This window comes from Penaeus vannamei, chromosome 19 (assembly GCF_042767895.1).
Source record: "Penaeus vannamei isolate JL-2024 chromosome 19, ASM4276789v1, whole genome shotgun sequence".
Classification (NCBI taxonomy): Eukaryota; Metazoa; Arthropoda; class Malacostraca; order Decapoda; family Penaeidae; genus Penaeus; species Penaeus vannamei.
In genome coordinates, this window is record NC_091567.1 from 36,120,359 (window position 1) to 36,140,358 (window position 20,000).

Genomic DNA, 20,000 nt, shown 5'->3' on the forward strand with positions numbered 1-20,000 from the left:
ACTTGCAGCGCCCCCTCCTCCCTTCCCCTCCCCTCCCTCTCCCCCTTTGCCTTCTCCTCCGCGAAGAAACACTATTCATCCAGCTGTCATCGGCGATCGTAATACTGTTTATAGCATAACCGTGGTTTGTTTATTTTGTTTTGCTCTGCACTGTTTTGTTTTGACTTTCTGTTCATTTTTGTCTTACTTTTCTGGGGTTTGCTCGCGTCGCGCGCACCTTCAGAGTCTGCTTACGACAGGGTAAGGCGCCCAGGTGTTATCGGATGACCTTCCCACGCCACATCTCCCATTCTCGGGTCACAGGTACCTGGGACGCCCTTCGAGGCACGCCCTGTCGGCACGGCGGGTCGCATTCACACATGTATCGTACCCACGTACCGACGGCGGCAGGCTTGATAACCCGCTGACCTGACCACACGATCCGGTGATCGCTCGGGCTCGGACACCGCCGGTGGGCGTGGCTCGGTGACCTTTGGCCTCAGGCTCCCAGATCGGCCCTCTTCTTCGTCGTCTTCTTTTCTTTTCCTCCTCCTCCCACCCCCTTCCCTGTCCCCTCTCCCCCGTCTACTCCTCCTCCCCCTCCTCCTCCTTCGTCACGTGAAACAGGTAGTTACATGAGCACACTCCACGAATCCCTCCGTCGAGAGCGATGTCTGGGCAGTTTTCGCGTGTGCATTACCGCAATTCAGGCGACGGGGCGAGAATACATTGAGGCGTTATTCGTTGGCGCGGGAGGAGGGAGGGGGAGGGGAAGGGGGAGCGCGCCCATTCATCTGGGCGAGGGAGGCTCTCCTCAGGTAACGGGCGTCGAGGGGCCAAGTGGGTCTTGGACACACCCATAGTAGCCACGCCCAGCTAGGAAGGAGGGACCGGGGGGGGGGGGGGTAGAAGAGGGGGAAAGTCGAAACTTAAGAAGTTGGAGATAAGACTAAGATGTAGTGGGAATAAGAGAAGAGGCATGGAAGCGACGCAGACCCCCACCCCCACCCCCACCCCCACCCCACACACACACGCGCAGAGAAAGAAAGAAAGGGGGAGGGAGTAGGTGGTAGTAGTAGAAGCAGTCCGAGAATGAAGAGGAGCGAGGGACCGGTTCTCCACAAACACGCCCACAAAGCGCAGCGGAAAACTCGCTCGAAGAGGTTTTTTTTTTGCGCGAGGGACGCCGCCGCCGCCGCCGCCCCAGCGCCCGCTCTGCCGCCGCCCGTCGATCCTTGCCGCCCTTCCGCCTTCTCGCCCTTACCTTCTGGCGGAGCTATTGATTATCCGACGGCTCGACACGAGGACGCCCGTGTCCCGTTGTTCGGGGAATGCGAATCCTCATTCTTTATTGTATGCTGTGCTGCACTTTTTACTTAACAATTGGTTCATTATTTTTATTTTGGACTCGTGATGATGATGGTCATGATAGTCATGATATGAAGGGACTCTTTCGTCAGAGGCGCCGAACTTTCCTCTGCCTTCGTGTGTTTAGGGAATGGCAGTGAACGCGAGGCTGGAAGGATTTGCGAGCAGCCAGGGTCGGGGAGCGACGGCGGAGGAGGAGAGAGAGAGAGAAACGTGCCGATGGCCTCCCCTACAGGATTACCTTGTCTCCGACATGCTTCTACGGCGCTCCTGGGGGCTTAGGTCACCTCGGGCTTAGGCCATAGGAGAATGACCTGTGCGATGACCTGCGATAAGGAAGGAGGGTGGGGAGGCGGAGGGGGAGGGAGGGGGGCGGTCAGAAGGGCGGAAGGAAGAAAGAGGGGCAAAGGGATACAGGGAGCGAAGGAGGGGAGGAGGAATAGTAAACAGTTACTCGTCTGGGCCATCGACCTGCATCGGCTGTAATAGGCCTAGGCCCGAGGCTATCTGGGAGTAGGCCTCCGCCGCTTTGAGTTATTGGCTTCGAATGGCAGGGCGAGCGTGCGCGTTCCCGGAGCCGAGTGTTCATGCCAGCTGTTGTTTTCTCCAGTCGGAGAGAAACAAGAAAAGATGATTTGGTTCTTCATGTGAGTGTAATTCTTATTTCGAATTTTGTTCCTCTTTGTCCGGGCAGCCTCCCCTCTCGTGGGAAGTTTTTGGAGTGGCAGAGTGCCGAGTGGTTTAGGACGAAGACGTGGCACCTTAAGGGTTAAATGGCTCCTCTCGGGAGATAGGAATGGTCTCGAGAGGCGCTGTTATGGGGAGGAGAGGCGGAGGCGCCCCGAGGAGCGCGAAGGGCTTTGCACATCAGTTGGAAGATAACTTCACTTAGAAACATGTGCGCGTCTTTACGCATGTACACAGACTATACAGAAGTACACACACTTACAACATCTGGATATTTCGTATCCAGTAACTTGAATCGGAGTGTCTCGGGCCGTACTCTGTGGAACGCGGGTTTTATTCACGAGTGTATAAGAATGACAAGAAGGCGGTGGAAGGCGTCACAGGAGTGGATAGGAGTTGTGGTGGAGCAGAGGTGGAAGGTGGAAGGTCAGGAGAGAAATAAATGGAAAAGGGATCGAGGGAAAGGGTCGATGCTACGTAGGGGACGGGAAGGGATAGGGTGCTTAGGACGGCATGACGTGGTTAGGGCGGTCAGGGACGGAGCGTGGAATCGATGGCCAATAGGGATCCCCTCCGCCGCCGCCGACCGCCCGCCCGCCCTCAATGATTTTCTTTCCTGGAGGTCGCTCTAATTGTCTCCAGCGGAAATGCCGATTTTGAGCCGCTTGGCCGGATTTCCAAGCGGGGTTTTATTATTTTTTCTCTCTATTTCTCTCTCTTCCTACGTGGAGGAGGTGGCCAAACCAAATCGGGAAATGGAGGGCAAGTGAAGGAGTAGGAAGGGGAGATAGAGGGGTGGAAATAAGATATAAACTTGATGAGAGGGGCGCGCAAGAAAGAGGAAGGTGGAGAAAATGGGATGACGTGAGAACAAGGAGAAGCGAAGAGAAGATAGACCTCAGATTTTACGATGTATCGGTTGCAGGAAAGAATAAGGAGAACAACAATGTGACACTGCGGGATATGATGCTTGAGAGAAAGCCAGCGACTAAGAAAAAGACACAGACACTGACACAGAACGAAAGGTAGAGAGAAAGGCAGCACGAAGGGGAGGGAAGGGAGGAAGGGAAGGGAGAACGGTCGCCACGATAGGAAGAATCAAACGCGGGACGAAGGGAAAGCGACGCCGCTGAAGACTTCGCGAGGAGGAGGAGGAGGAGGAGGAGGAGGAGGAGGAGGAGGAGGAGGAGGAGGAGGAGGAGGAGGAGGAGGAGGAGGAGGAGGAGGCTGTCCCGGAGACGTGCTTATCCTGTGGAGGCAGGGTCGGGGGGGGGCTGCTGCAGGAGGCGGTTTAGCAGAGTGGGATTAGGCTCAGGGACGGGCGGGGAGAGGGGGAGGGTGGTGAGAGGAAGGGGAGGGGGAGGGGGAGGGGAGGGAGTGAAGAGTGCAGCTCAGGAAGGGTTTTATTTCTCTTGGGGTTAGGGGGTGAGAGTGGTGGAGGAGGGGGAGGGGGTAGAAGGAAGACAGAAGGAAATAGTCCGGGATTATGCGGATTACTTTTAATTGGTGTTTGTATGGAGCCGGAAGACATGATGTTAATTGCTTCTCGGATTATGTTTTCGGAGCGCCCCTTTTTCCTCAAGATCGGAGGGAAAAACGAAACGGAGAACCTCAGTAAATGTGATGAAAATGTGGGTGAAGGGTGAGGAAAAGGAGGATTCATGCGGGCTGTGCTCCGTCGTGACTCAGGACTGGCGCAACAGGAGTGTGGATTGGAAGGACTCGCGCCCTCGACGTGGAAGCATTCTCGCTCGAGGCCGCAGAAGAGGTGGGACACTTCTCTTCTTCCTCACCTCCCCTGCCATTCCCTGCCTCCATTTCTCCTTTTCCTCTTAGCCTCTTGCCCTTTCCCCTCTGCGCCTCCTCCCCCTCCCCCTCCCCTCCCCTCCTGCGTGAGAGTGGCCATACCCCGAGGCGACGCGACGTGCCCGCCGGATCTCGCCCCCTCTCGGTGCCCCTGGGCGGCTTGGGCATAGCGGGGACGAAAGAAGGAAGATGGTAAAAAAGATTTTATACTGAGAAGCAGGGAGAGGAGGAGGAGTATGAACGCTCGCGGTGAAGGAGGAGGGAAGGAGAAGGAGCGGGAGGGCTGGTCGACCGAATGAGGGAGAGAAGGGAACGGCAGCGAGCACGAGGTACCAGGTGGTCCCGGCGTATTGATATCCTCTGACGTTCCGGTACCAATATTGTATCGGCGCTCCTAATCACGCGTCTTAATGCCACCGAGGCCCAGAAGGTCGTTTTTGGGCGGCCGAGCGAACGATTTCCGCCCCTATTCTCTTGTGGAAAAGCCACGGGTATCGACGTGGAAGGAAAGCCTTTTTTCTCTTCCCTCCGAGCTAATGATACCCTTTGTATTTATACCGGTAGCCTGTTCTTTATGGAGATGTGGTTGATCAATTACAGTAATTGAGACTTCACTCCGAATTAAGATCTCCGAAGAGCACCGTTGTCACTGTATCTAACGAGGCTTTGATTGGCAGTGCCCGCCTGGGAGTGGTACTCTGGCGTATGCTAATGACCCGTGTTTATGCTGCCATCCCGAACGTACGAGTTAATACATGTTCTATCTTTGGCCGCCGCTTCGCCGCGCATAATGGAGTCACAATTGAGGATGGAGAAGCGGCGACACCCGGACTAGGCAGCATGCCAGCGATAACAAGCCTCGGCGGGGACTCTCCCATTTTAAGGATGTTTGCCTATAGCTCTATCACAGGGAAAGGGTCTTATGGCCCCCTCAACCCGTGACGTAACGCGGGCTTGTCCTCTGCGGAAACAGACGGAGATTTGCTAGGGAAAGCGCTTCCGCTCCGGAGGCGCGTCTTTTGTGGGGGGATTGCGGATTTGTCACGTGGAAGAGGCTGCCGGTGGAGGCGGGGCGGGGTGGCGGGGAGAGCGAGTGTGGCGGGGAGAAGGCCTCGGCGCGGCCTGGGAGGTGTGTGTGTGAACCTCAGGTTCGGCTCGAGAGATGATGATAAAGAGGAAGGAAAAAAACGAATAGAAGACAAGGTGGTCACGAGGGTCTGGTTTTGCGCTGACCAGCCTTGCCATTGCCAGGTGGCGCTCAGTGCAATGGAAGAGCCTTTTTGTGACGACGGACGGACGGGTCGACAGAGGCACGGAGCCAGCTGGTTCAGGTGGTGCCGTGTCCCCGCCATTGATTACACGCCAGCACGACCGTCTTGCTCTTCCTTCTCCTCCCCCCTCTCCCTCCTCCTCCTCCTCCTCCTCCTCCTCCTCCTCCTCCTCCTCCTCCTCCTCCTCCTCCTCCTCCTCCTCCTCCTCCTCCTCCTCCTCCTCCTGCTTTTCTGACAGTACCTGTGCTGTTTCTGCTTCTCACACCTGAATGTGGCGGATGCGTGTGGGTAAAGATACCTGTATTTCTCTCGAACAAAGAATAGTTCGTTTAGCATTATAATGTTCAGAAAGATTGATGCACTTGTAAGTAAATTAGTTAGATGGGAGGCTTATGTAAAGGAAAAATCGAACACAGCCAACACAGGGGTAGATGTTGGTGGCCGTGTCATTTCCCCGAGGAAAGGAGTGTAGCTCGAGGGCATGGGCGCTCTCCCCCTGCCCCTCCCCCTTGCGCAATCCCCCCCCCCACCCCTCCCGTGGGTGCCCTCGGGCCAGAGTCGGGTAGCGGGACGACCAGATGAAGCTCCTTTGAGACCTGCCAGATCCAGTGAGTAACCTGGGGGAACTGACCCGATATAACGTACAGGTATTTGCAAGTCAGTGTGTGTATGCTGCGTTTGTAAACATAATGAAAGCTTGCGCTGGTTTTGCAACTTCCTTACGGTACACCTGCGCAAGGTAAGCTTCTTTTCTGAGTTTTCACACGTTTCCTCCTTTCGTGTTGTGCTGCTGTTGCGCAAGGGAGGCGGGGTTGATATCGCACCAGCGGCGCCGAAGGAAGGCCTCGCGAGGACTCGGCGCGGCGGGCAGGTCGCGGCGGCCATAATGGCATAATTGCAGTGGGTTGCTGGGCACCTCCTCCTCAAGCTCAGCCTCGAGGGGTTGATGCGAGGTCAAGCGCCGTGCTCCCGAGGGGCTCCTCACTCTGCTCTTCGCTCTTCACTTCTTTCCTCCTCCTCTATCTGCTCCTACTCCTCCTCCTCCTTCCCTCCCCTTCTCTTCCTCCTCGCCCCCTGTCTTCCTCTTCCTTCTCTTCCTTTCCCCCTATTCTCTTTTTCCTCTTCCTCTCCTCTTTTTTTTTATCTTCCTAGCCTTTTCCTCCTCCTTTCCTCTTTTTTCTCCACCTCTCCTCCTTTTCCTCTTCCTTTCTCGTTTTTTCCCTCTTCTCTTTCTCCTCTTCCTCTTCTCCTCCTCTGCTCCCCGCTGCCTTCGCCTGATGCGACACGTTTCTTGGTGAGCGGAGATCGAGACACGAGGCCCCGGGGGAGGGGGGGGGTCGAGGGAAGGGCTTTGGGTGGCTGCCGGTGTCCCCCTTTCCGCGCGTTGCATCGCAATGAGTTTTTCCCACGGGAAGTGACGCTATACCCCCCCCCCTGTCTTTTCGCACAGTGTCGACACTTTCACACTCCCCTGACGCTGCTGTTGTCGCAAGCGCGCCTCGCTTCAGCGGAACGGCCTCTCGATGACCGCCTGCGTTTCTCTCGGCGGCGCAGGAGGAGGACGCGAACGAGCGCCTTGGGACCTCGTCGCGAATCCGGCGGCGGGGAGTCGGTGCCGCGCAGTCGGTCTGTTTGCGAGCGCTCGGTCATTTGCGCGAGTGAGTGCCTTCTGCCGGCGTAGTTGATGCCGGTCGTCCCGCGCGGGAGAGGCCGGCGGCGAGACTGAAGGCAGGTTTAATGGGCGTGCCCAAGATGGTAATTGACCCAAACGTTTGATAAATAGATGCGATTATAGCGCGGGCGTCGACAGGTGGTCTTTTGGAGATGTTGGTGGATGACGGGGGGGGGGGGGTGAAAGGGTTGGTGAATAACGCAACGGAGAGAGACAGGGAACGTAGAACAGGCAGGGAACGGGGAAGAGGCAGGGAACAGAGCTGTCACGTGCCAGATGCCCGTGACGCCCATCCCTTTCCCCTGTTACTTTCAATCCCATTTCTTATTCTCTCTTTCATTCTTTTCCTCACTTTTGCTTCCTCGGGTTCACCTTTTCCCTTTAACCCTCTCCGCTCTCATTTCCCGTTTTCCTACGCCTCTCCCTATTCTATTTCCAGATTTTCTCTCGTCAGACTCCCTTCCTCCTCCTACTCCTACTTGTTCCCCTTCCCCTCCTCCTCCTCTTCTTCCTCCTACCCCCCTTTCCCCCTCCCTCCCTCCCTTCTCTTCTTCCTCGTCATCCCTCGTCCCTAACCGCTGTTATTCCCCCGATTACCTCCGTCATATAGCGGACACCTTGGTACCCATCGGCCGCCGGCGCCGCCCTCCCGAAGCCGACGCTGCGATGGGATCAGATCTCTCGGCCGATTCTGTCCGTTTGGAGTGACAGGATTAGCGGCGAGTGGCACAGTGCCAATTCTCCGTCTGATGGATTGGTCGGGAGATGGCAGTAGGGGCAAGGGAGTGGGGGGAGTAGGGTAATTGTACATCTGCACAGGGATACAAATATCCGTGTGTAATGCACTTGTTTCACCTCGCCCGCACTCCTCGTACCCAGGCCGCCTTCTGCGCGTTTAGATGAGAATGGAACCTGGCGAAATGGCGCTTCGTTTTCAATTCCCATTTATCCCATCTGTCACGAGCCGACATGTTTATGCCACAAATCCGTGTCACAGGCGGAAAGTCAGAGGAGAACCCTCGTATTCCTCGCGAGCCGCTAGCGTCTCGATTCGCTCTTAGGAGCGATCGCCGACTCCGGCAGGGAGTGCGGGCGGCGTCTCCCTCCACGGGCGCGAGGCGGACGGGCGTCGCGGAGATGAATCCGCCACAGGTGTCCGGAGAAAGCTCGGCGGCGCCGGTGTTCGCTGGCTGATTAGCCCATTTGGTTATCGAAGCGCCTGGCCCTGGCCACGCGGGCGGGAACGCGGCCGCGCCCGTCTCCGTGCCGCACGCGACGCCTCACTGCGATCGGCTCGCCACGCAGACACGATGGGTCGTATTTTGTCGATGTTGATCATGCTGAATGCGCGAAGGCTTTTGCGTGCATTTGATTAACGTTGCGTGGATTAGTCTTGATGGTAAAAGTTGATATTGACAAGGATTATCCCTTCATTGGAAGGGTATAGGAAGCCTTTCTGTCCCCTTCCTTTCTCTCCCCCCTCCTCTCATTCCCCTCCGCTCGCCTTCCCCCCATCCTCTCCCTCCCCACCTACCCCCTTCCCTCCTACTCACCATTCCCTTCTAGACACGATACTTTCAGCTCCATCACGTTCTTACAGAATTATTGAGAGCGAAGTGGAGTCGACGGGCGTAGCTGGCGGCGCCAATCGTCGCCGAGAGATGGGCGGAATAGAGGGTCAAGCGCGATTTGCAGAGAACGCGTCCAAAGTGATCGGAACGAAGGGGAGGCAGAAAGAAATGAGAGGAAGAGGAGAAAACGAAAGAAAAGTCGGAAATAGAGACTTGAGGAGGAGGCGGGGCGGAGGTTGGGGGAAGAGAACTCGCCGAAGTTGATCCGTGGAAGGCGGGCGGGAGATCGTGTTTCACTTGGCCATAAGCCGTGGCTTTATTAGGGCGCTTGGGAATGTAATTGTGGTTTGGGGTGTGATGACTTCCGCCTGCTTGTTAGGGGGAAAAATTGATATCAAGGACCTCTCTCTCTTTCTCTCTCTCTCTCTCTCTCTCTCTCTCTCTCTCTCTCTCTCTCTCTCTCTCTCTCTCTCTCTCTCTCTCTCTCTTTCTCTCTTTCTCTCTTTCTCTCATTCTCTCTTTCCTCTCTTTCTCTCTCTCTCTCTCTCTCTCTCTCTCTCTCTCTCTCTCTCTCTCTCTCTCTCTCTCTCTCTCTCTCTCTCTCTCTCTCTTCCTCTCTTCCTCTCTCTTCCTCCTCTCCTCCCTCCTCCCTCCCTCCTTCCTTCCTTCCTTCCTTCCTCTCTCCTCTCGCTCTCTCTCCTCTCCCTCCTTCTCCTTCCCTCCCTCCTTCCCTTCCCTCCCTCCCTCCCTCCCTCCCTCCCTCCTCCCTCCCTCCCTTCCCTCCCTCCCTCCCTCCCTCCCTCCCTCCCTCTCACCATCGGGCCAGCAGTGCCGAGCGTGAGTGCATTACCTCGGGCACTGCCTCTCGCAGCGTCGCCTGGCCCCACTGTCGTCGCGCTGCCAGGTGCTGCGAGTGCGGCCGCAGCAGTGCGTGGTCGTGGTAATATACCTCCTGCTGATTCCTCTCCCGCTGCTGCTGCTCGATCTCCTGCAGAGACTTTCCTCTCGCTTGCATCCTGCCGGGTCAAGTGCGCGGGTTTTATTTTCGCTTCCTCTTGACTCTCCTTTCTCCTCTTCTCTGCTCTGTCGTCTTTACGTCTCATCTACTTTTCCCCCTTTTTCTCTCATTTGCTCACTCCCACTCCATCCCTTTCTCCTCCCTTCCCCCCCCCCTCTCTCTCTCTCTCTCTCTCTCTCTCTCTCTCTCTCTCTCTCTCTCTCTCTCTCTCTCTCTCTCTCTCTCTCTCTCTCTCTCTCTCTCTCTCTCTCTCTCTCTCTCTCTCTCTCTCTCTCTCTCTCTCTCTCTCTCTCTCTCTCTCTCCCGTTCATTTACTTTCTCTCTCTTTCCCTCTTTCTCCCCCCCCCCCTTTCCCCTCCGCCCTGGCGACGCGGCCGCAGGTGATCATCCGACGAACCTGATCCCTTCCCCAGCCGCCTCAGGTGTCGTGTTCCCCGATGCCAACATTACGTTCCCGGCGGCGACTCGCACTTTCCCTCAGTCTCTCTCTTTTCTCGTATTCGTCCGCTCGTTCACTCCCGCACTCGCTTTTGTCGGAAAGGCGAGCGTGTGCCTTGTCGGTGGAGAAGCGTCTTGAGAGGGGCTTCTTGTGGAGGCGGGTCCCTGCGTCGGGAGGCGGGCGGCGGCCACTGGGGGAGGGAGGGGGCAGAGGAGGGTCATGGAGAGAAAAGCAAATGACTTGGGGATTAGGGGGGTTGAGGTGGCGCTGGGGGAGGGGGAGGGGGTGGAGTCGTGACGAGGGTGAATGTCATGCAGGAGGATGAGAGGGACATATGATGAGGGTATGTAGTCGTGATGCGAGGGTGTGTCATGCAGGAGGGGAGTGCATGAGGGTGTGGGGGGGGGGGGGGGGAAGGCTCGTCGATGTCGTGACGGCTCGCGGAGAAGTCATGAAGTCATGCATGAGGGGGGGGGTCATGATGTCGATGGCGGTAGCGTGGGAGTCCTATAAGGTAAGGAGAAGCAAGAGGTGGGAGGGAAGGAAAGCGGCAAGGTGTCCTCGGGCATATCGCTCAAAGGGCCAAGAGAGGGCGTTTTTAAGGGCGCGAGGCTGCACTGGCGGCGAGGGGGCGTGAAGAGACCAGCGGCATTGTTCCCCTGTTCGGCGCTCTCCTGGTCGGGCGGGAGTCGGTTCTCTGGCTCCCTTTCCTTTCTCTCTCCTTCGGTCTGACGAGGCGAAGGAGGGTTTCTGGACGCGGAGGCGGGCTTCGTTTTTGCGCGCTTTTTTTCTCTTGGTCTAATCTAGGTGCGACGCCCACGCCCTCGGACGCGCAATGAAGAACGGGACTGAGGTTTGCGGTCCTGCCTCCGAGACCGAACGACTATCTGGGCCTGTGTCTGTGTCACCGTGCCCGCGCGTTGGTCAGATACCCCTTATTTCTTCCTAAGCGAGGGCACCCTTGGAGGGGGAGGGGAGGGGGTCGGCGTAGAGGCTCAGGGGTTTTCCCGCAGCGAAGGCTCGGGCGCTGAGGGAAACGCTGCCAGGCGGAGAGCTCTGTCACGGTTCGGAGGCGGAGCGTGATGGCCGAATGTTGCTTGAAGGCTGGACCGCAGGCGCTCTCGGGAGTTCTTGTAATTGTTTTTCCTTTTATTACGGGCTTCTTTCTCTTCATTTCTTGAATTTTTTTTTAGCTTTATTAGCAGCAAAATCCGGGCATATCCATGCATTTTATCATATATTTTTAAAGGCACCCGCTTTGCCACGCCGTCTGTTGCCGTCAAGGAATGTCGTGTTTAGGGTCGAGGTCGAGGTCTTAAGCGCAGTCTTAAGGCTGGAGGTGTCAGTCACCCGTGTGGCACGCAAAGGAGAAGGTGACGCCGTCCGGAGTCCGGAGCCAAAGAGTAGTTGGGGCCGTAGGGAAGGTACTGTGGGAGTGGGGACAAAGGCTGGGACCAGGAGTAAAGCTTACCAGGAAACAGAAAAAGACACTCACTCACTCACACACACACACACACACACACACACACACACACTCACTCACTCACTCACTCACTCACTCACTCACTCACTCACTCACTCACTCACTCACTCACTCACTCACTCACTCACCCACTCACACAGACACACACACACACACACACACACACACTCACTCAACCACTCACTCACTCACTCACTCACTCACTCACTCACTCACTCACTCACTCACTCACACTCACACACACACTCACACTCACACTCACACACAGACACACACACACACACACACACACACACACACACACACACACACTCACTCACTCACTCACTCACTCACTCACTCACTCACTCACTCTCTCTCTCTCTCTCTCTCTCTCTCTCTCTCTCTCTCTCTCTCTCTCTCTCACTCTCTCACCTCTCACTCACTCACTCACTCACTCTCTCTCTCTCTCTCTCTCTCTCTCTCTCTCTCACTCACTCACTCACTCACTCACTCACTCACTCTCACTCACTCACTCACTCACTCACTCACTCACTCACTCACTCACTCACTCTCACACACACACACACACACACACACACACACACACACACACACACACACACACACACACACACACACACACACACACGAGGAAAAAAGTATTTTGAGGCGTGTTCCATGAAGGCGCACCGTAAATGTTCCCTTGACCCGCGATGTGGACCTCCTGCCCCCCCTCCCCCCTCCCCACCTTGCCGTCACGTCTGAGTCACTTGAGTATCGAGTGACGGAGAGCGCGGGCGAGGGCGGAACGAGGTGGGGGAGGGGAGGGGAAGGGGGGGAGTGGTGTAGTGCAACAGCAACAGTCTGCGAATTTCTGATCCGCTTGTACTCCAACTCTCTCTGCTTTGGTTATTAGCGTTTTCCTCTAAGTGAGTGTTTATTTTACAGGATTGTATAACGACTCTTCTCTTGCCTCCCTTCCCCGTCCCTTTTCCTTTTTTGTAAGGATCGCGCTGCTGCGTCCTTTGCACATCTGTGGAGCAGTTGTGTTTGGCGCTGGCTGTCGTGCTTGCTTGCCTGCTTGGGAATCGAGTGTCTCGGCGGAGGTGCTTGTGGTTACGCCGGGGGGGGGGGGGGGCTTCCGTTCACTTTTTCTCCTTTTTATGCGTCGTGGCAGAAGGAGCTGCTTCGTCGAGACTGCTCTGCATCTCGAGGTCTCGTTGCATTGCTCTGACTTATCGGAATGCGTTGGCAGGATGGGAAGGAAGGGAGAAGGGAGAGGCTGGGGAGAGAGGAAGGGAGGGGGACAGACAGACAGACAGAAAGAGGAGAGGAAGAGGTGTGTTGGGTGGTAGGACACGATAAGGGGTGAGGAACAGGGGGAAGCGGAAGGTACAGTCCCTGGCTTGGGGAAAGGGGTGAGCGGGGAGGGGGAGGGGCGTGGTGTGGGCGGGAGCCGCGTGTGTGGGCGGGGAGTGTTTACAAGTGAGGTCAGGGCGCCACGCCCTCGCCTTAACGCGGCGGGACGTCGCGTCGTCGTCTTCGAAACGCATCATATTCTTGGTAATATTGGTCTCCCTCTCTTATCATTTTTCATTTTTAATTACTCTTTCTTCTGATTGGGTGTTAGTCTCTCTCTCTCTCTCTCTCTCTCTCTCTCTCTCTCTCTCTCTCTCTCTCTCTCTCTCTCTCTCTCTCTCTCTCTCTCTCTCTCCTTTCTATGCGGCGAAATCCTCCGAATGCACAGAAACTGGAGAGCGCAAAGGCTAATCAACAGTTAAGAGCAAAGCAAAGTGAGTGCGAGGGAACACAGAGATGAAAGGCGAGGAAGGAAACTAAGGAAAATGCGAAGGGTGCAGGCGAAAGGGGCGAGGAAGGGGAGCAAAGGGGAAAGTGAAAGAGGAAGTAAGAGGGAGAGTGAGAACGTGCGATGAATGATACAGAGGGAATAGCAGGAGAGAAGGGGGAGGAGCAAAGAGAAAAAGAGGCGGGGGGAAGGGGTGTCGGCGGCCGGTAACACCCGAGAGCCAAAGTTCAAGGCAGAGGTCGAAGGGTCGGAGGGAAGGGAAGGATCCTTTTTTCCTTGCGAGGTAATTGCAAAGAATCGCGTAGGACACCGTCGGGGAAGGCGGGAGGCACAGGAGCAGCGAAGGAAGGAGAACGTAAAGGCAGCAAAATATGTCTCGGGTCAGAGTGCCACCGCCTGCGTCGGGCGGGACAGCGCGGTGCCCTGGGAAGTCGGTGGATTGCTGCCCCCAAATTAGGAGGCTAATTGGCAGGCATTATCAGTGCTCGTCAGACGGGCCTTCACAGGGGACCGAGGGGGGGGGGGCACCTGCCCTGGCGAAGGGCCGCCGGCAAGCCCTTCCTTCTTCCTCTTTTCATTTTGAGCGTTAGCGAAGGCTAAGATCTTCAGGAATGAGGAGATGCCTTAGTGCTTAGGGTTTTCTCACGTCTGAGACTCGCTGCAGTCGTTTATCCAAAGGGTAAGGTAAAGGTGTTCGAACTCGGGTCGTGAAATGAAAATCCGGCTAAAGAGGCGAAGAAAACGACTCCTTCCTGCGCCCCTTTCTTCCTCTTTCGCCGCCCAGTCCTCGCGGGTAGTTACGACCTGCGTCTTGCCGCCACGTGGAGCCTTCGCCTCATACCCTTTAACGCGAGAGGCGAGCCACCCACGCCCGGGCCGTCGGGGTCCTGGCGAGGTGCGTGGGCGTCGGTGCGCAGGTGTAAATTGCTCTTGGGCGTGGGTGGTGGCCTCAGCACCGAGTTTTTATTATTATTGCGACGGCGAAAGGAGCGGAGTGACCGAGTGGGGAGCGAGGGAGGGCGTGAGGCCTGCGAAGGAAGGTTGGAGACGAGATGAGGAACGACAGGCCTGCGAAGGAAGGTTGGAGACGAGATGAAGAACGACAGGCCTGCGAAGGAAGGTTGGAGACGAGATGAGGAACGACAGGCCTGCGAAGGAGTGGGGGAGCGAAGGAAGGTTGGAGACGAGATGAGGAACGACAGGCCTGCGAAGGAGTGGGGGAGCGAAGGAAGGTTGGAGACGAGATGAGGAGCGAAGAGTTTAGGTGCGCAGGGAGGCGCTTCCCTCGTGGAATGTCTGGTCCTGGTGTTGGCCCCAGGAGCCCGAGTTCTTCGAGGCAGATCCTGACGGAGATGCCGGGTACGCTGGCGATGGCAGGAGGCAAGGCGGAGATGCCCCTGAGGCGAGTCCAGGGCTTTGGCGTTCGGGCGCGGGGTAGGGGTGGGGGTGGGGGACTTTGGCGACAAGGGCGAGTCCTTGCGGAGAAGACTTGTTCTCCCCGAAGAGGGCGTGTCAGCGCTCGGCCGCGTCTCAGTCTGAAACGCGATCCTTGAAAGATAAAAAAGCTAAATGTGCAGCTGCTCCAATGGCTGTTTATAAGCATGCGAAGATTCGTCGGTAGGGACGCACAGAGGGTCGTTAAGAGTCGTCCTCCTTGGCGGAGCTTTATTACTTCCTTCGAGCGAGGCGAAAGGAAGACGCGACCGCCTCTCGACCGCTTCCTTTCTTCCTTTTCGCGGCCGTTGGTGGTGCTCTCTCTCTCTCTCTCTCTCTCTCTCTCTCTCTCTCTCTCTCTCTCTCTCTCTCTCTCTCTCTCTCTCTCTCTCTCTCTCTCTCTCTATTCATCCATTTGTCTCTTCTTTCTGTCACAAAATCTCTCGCTGCCCCCCCCCTTGTTTTTCCTTCTCCCATCCTTGTCTCCCGTTACGCGGGGAGTCGTATACAATACCCCAAACTTGGCTTCGTTTTTACCTCCATCACAAGCTGTTCGCAGCAACAAAAACTGGAAAACAGAGAAGACGAAATTAGAAATGGGGAGGAGAGGAGAGCAGGCGAGAAAGAAAGACGCTAGCCCGTGACGGCCGACTGCCTAGCCTTTTTGCAGCGAGTGAAAGAACCGTAGAGATCTCTCTCTTGTCTCTTCTGGCTGTCTCTGGAATGCGACCCCCCCCCCAGCCCCGTCTGATTGCTCTTTACTACTTGGGCAATCCGTCGTCCCCGTTGACTCCGCCGAGGTGAGCGAAGGGCGGGCGGGAGATGCTCGCGATTGCCGGAGAAGCCGCTCGGGTCGTGCGCGCCTCGCTGGTCGTGACTGCCGCGGATTGCAGAGGCCGAGCGTCGATTGTTTCCCTTCGAAATGGCCTCCAGCGCCTGATGGCCGAGACACGAGGCGCGCGGGTCCGTCGACGCCCTGTCGGACTGGACGCGCGGCTCGACTTTAGGCCTTACAGCGCCTAATGTAGGGGTGAAAGTACTCTGGCGGATGGAAGGAGGGAATCTTAAAACAGGTCACGACCCACAAGGCCGATGGGTAAGACCTCTTTCTTCCTTCCCGCCCTTCCTCTGTGCCTCCCCCTTTCTCCCACCCTCCTCCTTGGCTTTCCCCTCTCGCCCTATTCCCTTTTCCCCTTGTCCTGTTCCCACGGCCCCCAGGTCCAGTAAGGAGGTGTACGAGGCAAGAGAGAGGAAGGAAGAAAGAAAGTCGTGTCTTCGTGTCTCCCACTTCGCTCCCGCCCTCCGTGAGCGTGTAAATGTCGCCAAAGATAATTTATGGAGGAGGACGATTGGCGACGGGGGAGGGAGGGGGGGAAGTGCAGGGAAGGACACGGACGCCGAGACATAGGGAGGGAATTAGGAAGGGGGAAAGGGAGGTGAGGGATTGCGGAAGGGTCGTAAAACACGTATTCATCTCCCTTTGAGCTGCGATGCTGAGGCTGCACGAGCGACGAGGGAGTCTCGTGGCAGTGAGAAAGTTGGTTCACACACACCGGGTTCGGAACGAGAGAAATCGAACGGGTACACGAAAGAGAAACATGGTAAAAGGAAAAGAAAAGAACAATAACAACAAATACCATCCGTCGTTAACACAAAGGAAGAGAGTGTAAAAGAGAAATTGATTAATCATTTCTTTTCCTTATTTCATTTTTTGGGAGAATATGTAGTCTTCCTTCCCTCCACCCACCCCTTCTCTCTCTCTCTCTCTCTCTCTCTCTCTCTCTCTCTCTCTCTCTCTCTCTCTCTCTCTCTCTCTCTCTCTCTCTCTCTCTCTCTCTCTCTCTCTCTCTCTCTCTCTCTCTCTCTCTCTCTCTCTCTCTCTCTCTCTCCCTCTCCCTCTCCCTCTCTCTCTCTCTCTCTCTCTCTCTCTCTCTCTCCCCCTCTCTCTCTCTCTCTCTCTCTCTCGTCTCTCTCCCTCCCTCCCTCCCTCCCTCCCTCCCCTCCCTCCCTCCCTCTCCTCCCCCTCTCCCTCTCGCCCCTCCCACCGCCCCATCCCTCTCCCTCTCGCCCCCTCTCCCTCTCCCCTCTCGCCCCCTCTCCCTCCCTCCCTCCCCCTTCCTCCCTTCTCCCTCCCTCCCTCCCCCCCTTCCTCCCTTCCTCCCATCCTCCCTTCCTCCCTCCCTCCCACCTTCCCCATTCCCATTGAAATGTCAGCAGGCCATCCAGTCGAGATCTGCGTGGATGGGTTGAGGAGGAAGGCGAGTGGAAAAAACTAATACGAGGAGGTTACAGCGCAAGGCAGGGTTACAGGTGAAGAACAGCCAGTAACCGGGAAGGGGAAGTACAGTTAAAGGTATATTACCACCCCTCCTCTTCCTCCTCTTTCTCCTCCTCCTCCTCCTCCTCAAAAAAGAAGAGAAAACAAAAAGGAGGTTGATGGAGCGTGTCCGTGGCCAAAGATCCATCCTGGTGTTGCATGTACTTGATGGCGCAGTACGGGTCGAGGGTTATTTTTTTTTCTTTTTGTTGCAGGGAATTCATATTTCTTATTCTCATTATTTTCATCCTATTCCTTTATTTTAGCTTAAAAAAAATCTCATTTCCTTCCTCTTCTTCTCTCCCTTTTCCCCATCCTCCTCCTCCTCCTTCCCTCTTCTCTTCCCTTCTTCCTTCCTCCTCCTCCCTCCGTCTTTGTCGTCGTCTTTACCATCATCTTCACCTTACTTTCCTTCTTTTTCTTGTTCGTCCTCACCATCATCATCATCTTCCTTTCCTTCTTTTTCTTGCTCGTCCTGAGCTCCGTCTTTGTCTTAGTATCCGCCTTCGTCTTCGTAATCTTCTTCGCCTCCTTGAAATCCTGATCCCCGTGTTGGGAAAACGCGCTGGCGAATACGGGAGCCGAGGGGACGGGGGAGGGGGGGGTCTAGGGTATGGGCACGGGTGGGGTACGGGCGGGGGTAGAGGGTGGGGTAGGAGGAGAGGGGAGAGGGATTTCATACTCGAGTGAGTTCATGATTTCATGCTGAGCTTGGCATTATTTCTCGGCTGGCGTTCTTGGAAGGAGGCATTTTAAAGGGTATGCACTACCGGGGGGCGTGTTGGGCGAATTTGCTGTGCGCGTTTGTGTGTATTGAGAAGCGTATATTTGGGTACGTATTATTTCGTATCATTAATTTCGAAGTCTATATTTAAGCACGTATTTTGTATCATTAATTTCGAAGCCTATATTTAGGCACGTATTTTGTATCATGAATTTTGAAGCGTATCGTGTTCATGTTCGATCGGAATTGTAATTGTTGGATAGGAGGAGTTTGTGAACGAAGCAACAGTTCTTACTTCGCTTCACATACGTTTTTTTTTTATCATCGTCAGTCCGTTTTTTTTTTATCATACGTTCGTCTTGTTCCTTGGGTCCCTTTTCTATTTTTTTTTCTTAAGCGTTTCACTTGAGTTGTCTTGTTCACCGACTACACTTCCTCATTCCTCCGTGTCCTTTTCCTCCATCCGCCCGTGTCCTTTTCCTCCATCCGCCCGTGTCCTGGGCTTCTTTCTCCCGCCTCCAACGCCCTCATATAACGTACACCCTCGTTCAGCGGCTTATCTACTAATCTACTGTTGCCGCCCACGGTGTAAACTCGGCCTCTAATGGCTCTCGCCTGTCGCCCCCTTCATGCTAAGATATTGCATAGATGATCTTCTTCTTCTTCTTCTTATATTGCTACTACTACTATTGCTGCTACTACTATTGCTACTATTACTATTGCTACTACTACTATTGCTACTACTACTATTGCTGCTGCTACTACTACTACTACTACTACTACTACTTTTTCTGCTTTTGCTTTTTCCTTTTCCATTTTTTCTTCCTCTTCTCCTCTTCCTACCCCTCCTCCTCCTCCCCCTCCTCCCCCTCTTCCTCCTCCTCCTCCTCCTCCTCCTCCTCCTCCTCTTACTTCTCTCTTCTCTTACTCCTCCTCCTCTCATCTCCTCCTCCTCCTCTCTCTCTTACCTCCTCCTCTCTTATCCTACTCCTCCTCCTCTCTTCTCCTACTCCTCCTCCTCTCTTCTCCTACTCCTCCTCCTCTCTTCTCCTACTCCTCCTCCTCTCTTCTACTCCTCCTCCTCTCTCCTCCTCCCCCCTCCCCTCGTGCGTCGCAGTGGCACCCTGATGCACTCATAATCGCTGTACAACCTTAGTCTTGATCCCTTCCTTGCTGGTAGTAACAGGCAGCGGTTGCGAGTTGGTCAGATTCACATTCTCTCTTAACTGTTCTGTCTCCTTTTATCTTGTGTTCCCTTCTCTCTCTTCTCTTCTCTTCTCTTCTCTTCTCTTCTCTTCTCTTCTCTTCTCTTTTTTCTCTCTTCTCTTCTCTTCTCTTCTCTCTCTTCTCTTCGCTTCTCTTCTCTTCTCTCTCTTCTCTTTCCCTCTCTCCCTCTCCACCCCTTTCTCTCTCTCTCTCTGTCTCTCCCTCTCTCCCTCCCTCCCTCTCTCCCTCTCTCCTTCTCCACCCCTTTCTCTCTCTCTCTCTCTCTCTCTCTCTCTCTCTCTCTCTCTCTCTCTCTCTCTCTCTCTCTCTCTCTCTCTCTCTCTCTCTCTCTCTCTCTCTCTCTCTCTCTCTCCCTTCCTCCCTCCCTCCCTCCCTCTCCCTTTCCCTCCCTCTCTCTCTCTCTCTCTCTCCATCTCTTTCCCCTCTCTCTCTCCATCTCTTTCCCCTCTCTCTCTCCCTTTCTCTTTCTCTGTGTGCATGCGTGTGTACGTATCTGCTTGCTTCCACGTGTAGAATATGTACATTGAATATTCTGCTCCCGAGATGCAAGGTTTCCAATCGGCCGATGACTACGCATTCCTTTCTGCAACTTCTAATAAACTGGATTTTCGCAGCTTTTGCAGTTTTAAATTCCTTTTTTTTATTTCATTTTTCTTTCTCTTTTCGCGCATGAGTTGCCTGAGCAGAGATAGAAAGTGGCGCCCCTTTCTCTGCGTGACTAGCCACCCCTGGGCAGCTATGTCTTTTTTTTTTTTGGTTGGGTGGGGTGGTGGTGGGGGGGGGTATAGAAAGGGGAAGGAACTTGTCTTTCCCCAATTTTTCATGTCTTTTTTCCCCGGTGCTTGTGGGGGATTTGAGGTCGTGGGGATCTCTTAAGGTTTATGGTGTGTGTGTTTCTTTTTGTGTGCGTGTTTTATAGCGTAATTGTGAAAGTTTTTTTTCGGTTTTTGTTGCTCGTCAGCTTTCTGTTTTACTGGAAACTTTTTTTTCTATTGCGAATTATTGTTGTTTTCTTTTAATTTCTTATATGATACTCTTCTAAATCGTTTGTTGGGTGAAAGATTTTGTCTAATGCCTTGTTCTCTTTATTCCAGGTAAGCGAGTGAGATGTAAACTGCCCTTAACCTTCCCCGAACTACAGTGAAACGAAAAAGAAAAGGTAAGCAAGTGATTAATGAGTCTGGAAATGAGGGAAACGAGAAAGCAGATGAAGTA

At 54.8% G+C, this 20,000-nt stretch overlaps 1 protein-coding gene across 4 annotated transcripts in view; it reads left to right on the top strand.

Annotated features, from left to right (window-relative positions):
- Positions 1–20,000, top strand: part of PlexA (plexin A) — a 245,027-nt gene that overhangs the window by 60,915 nt on the left and 164,112 nt on the right. The window lies entirely within an intron of this gene.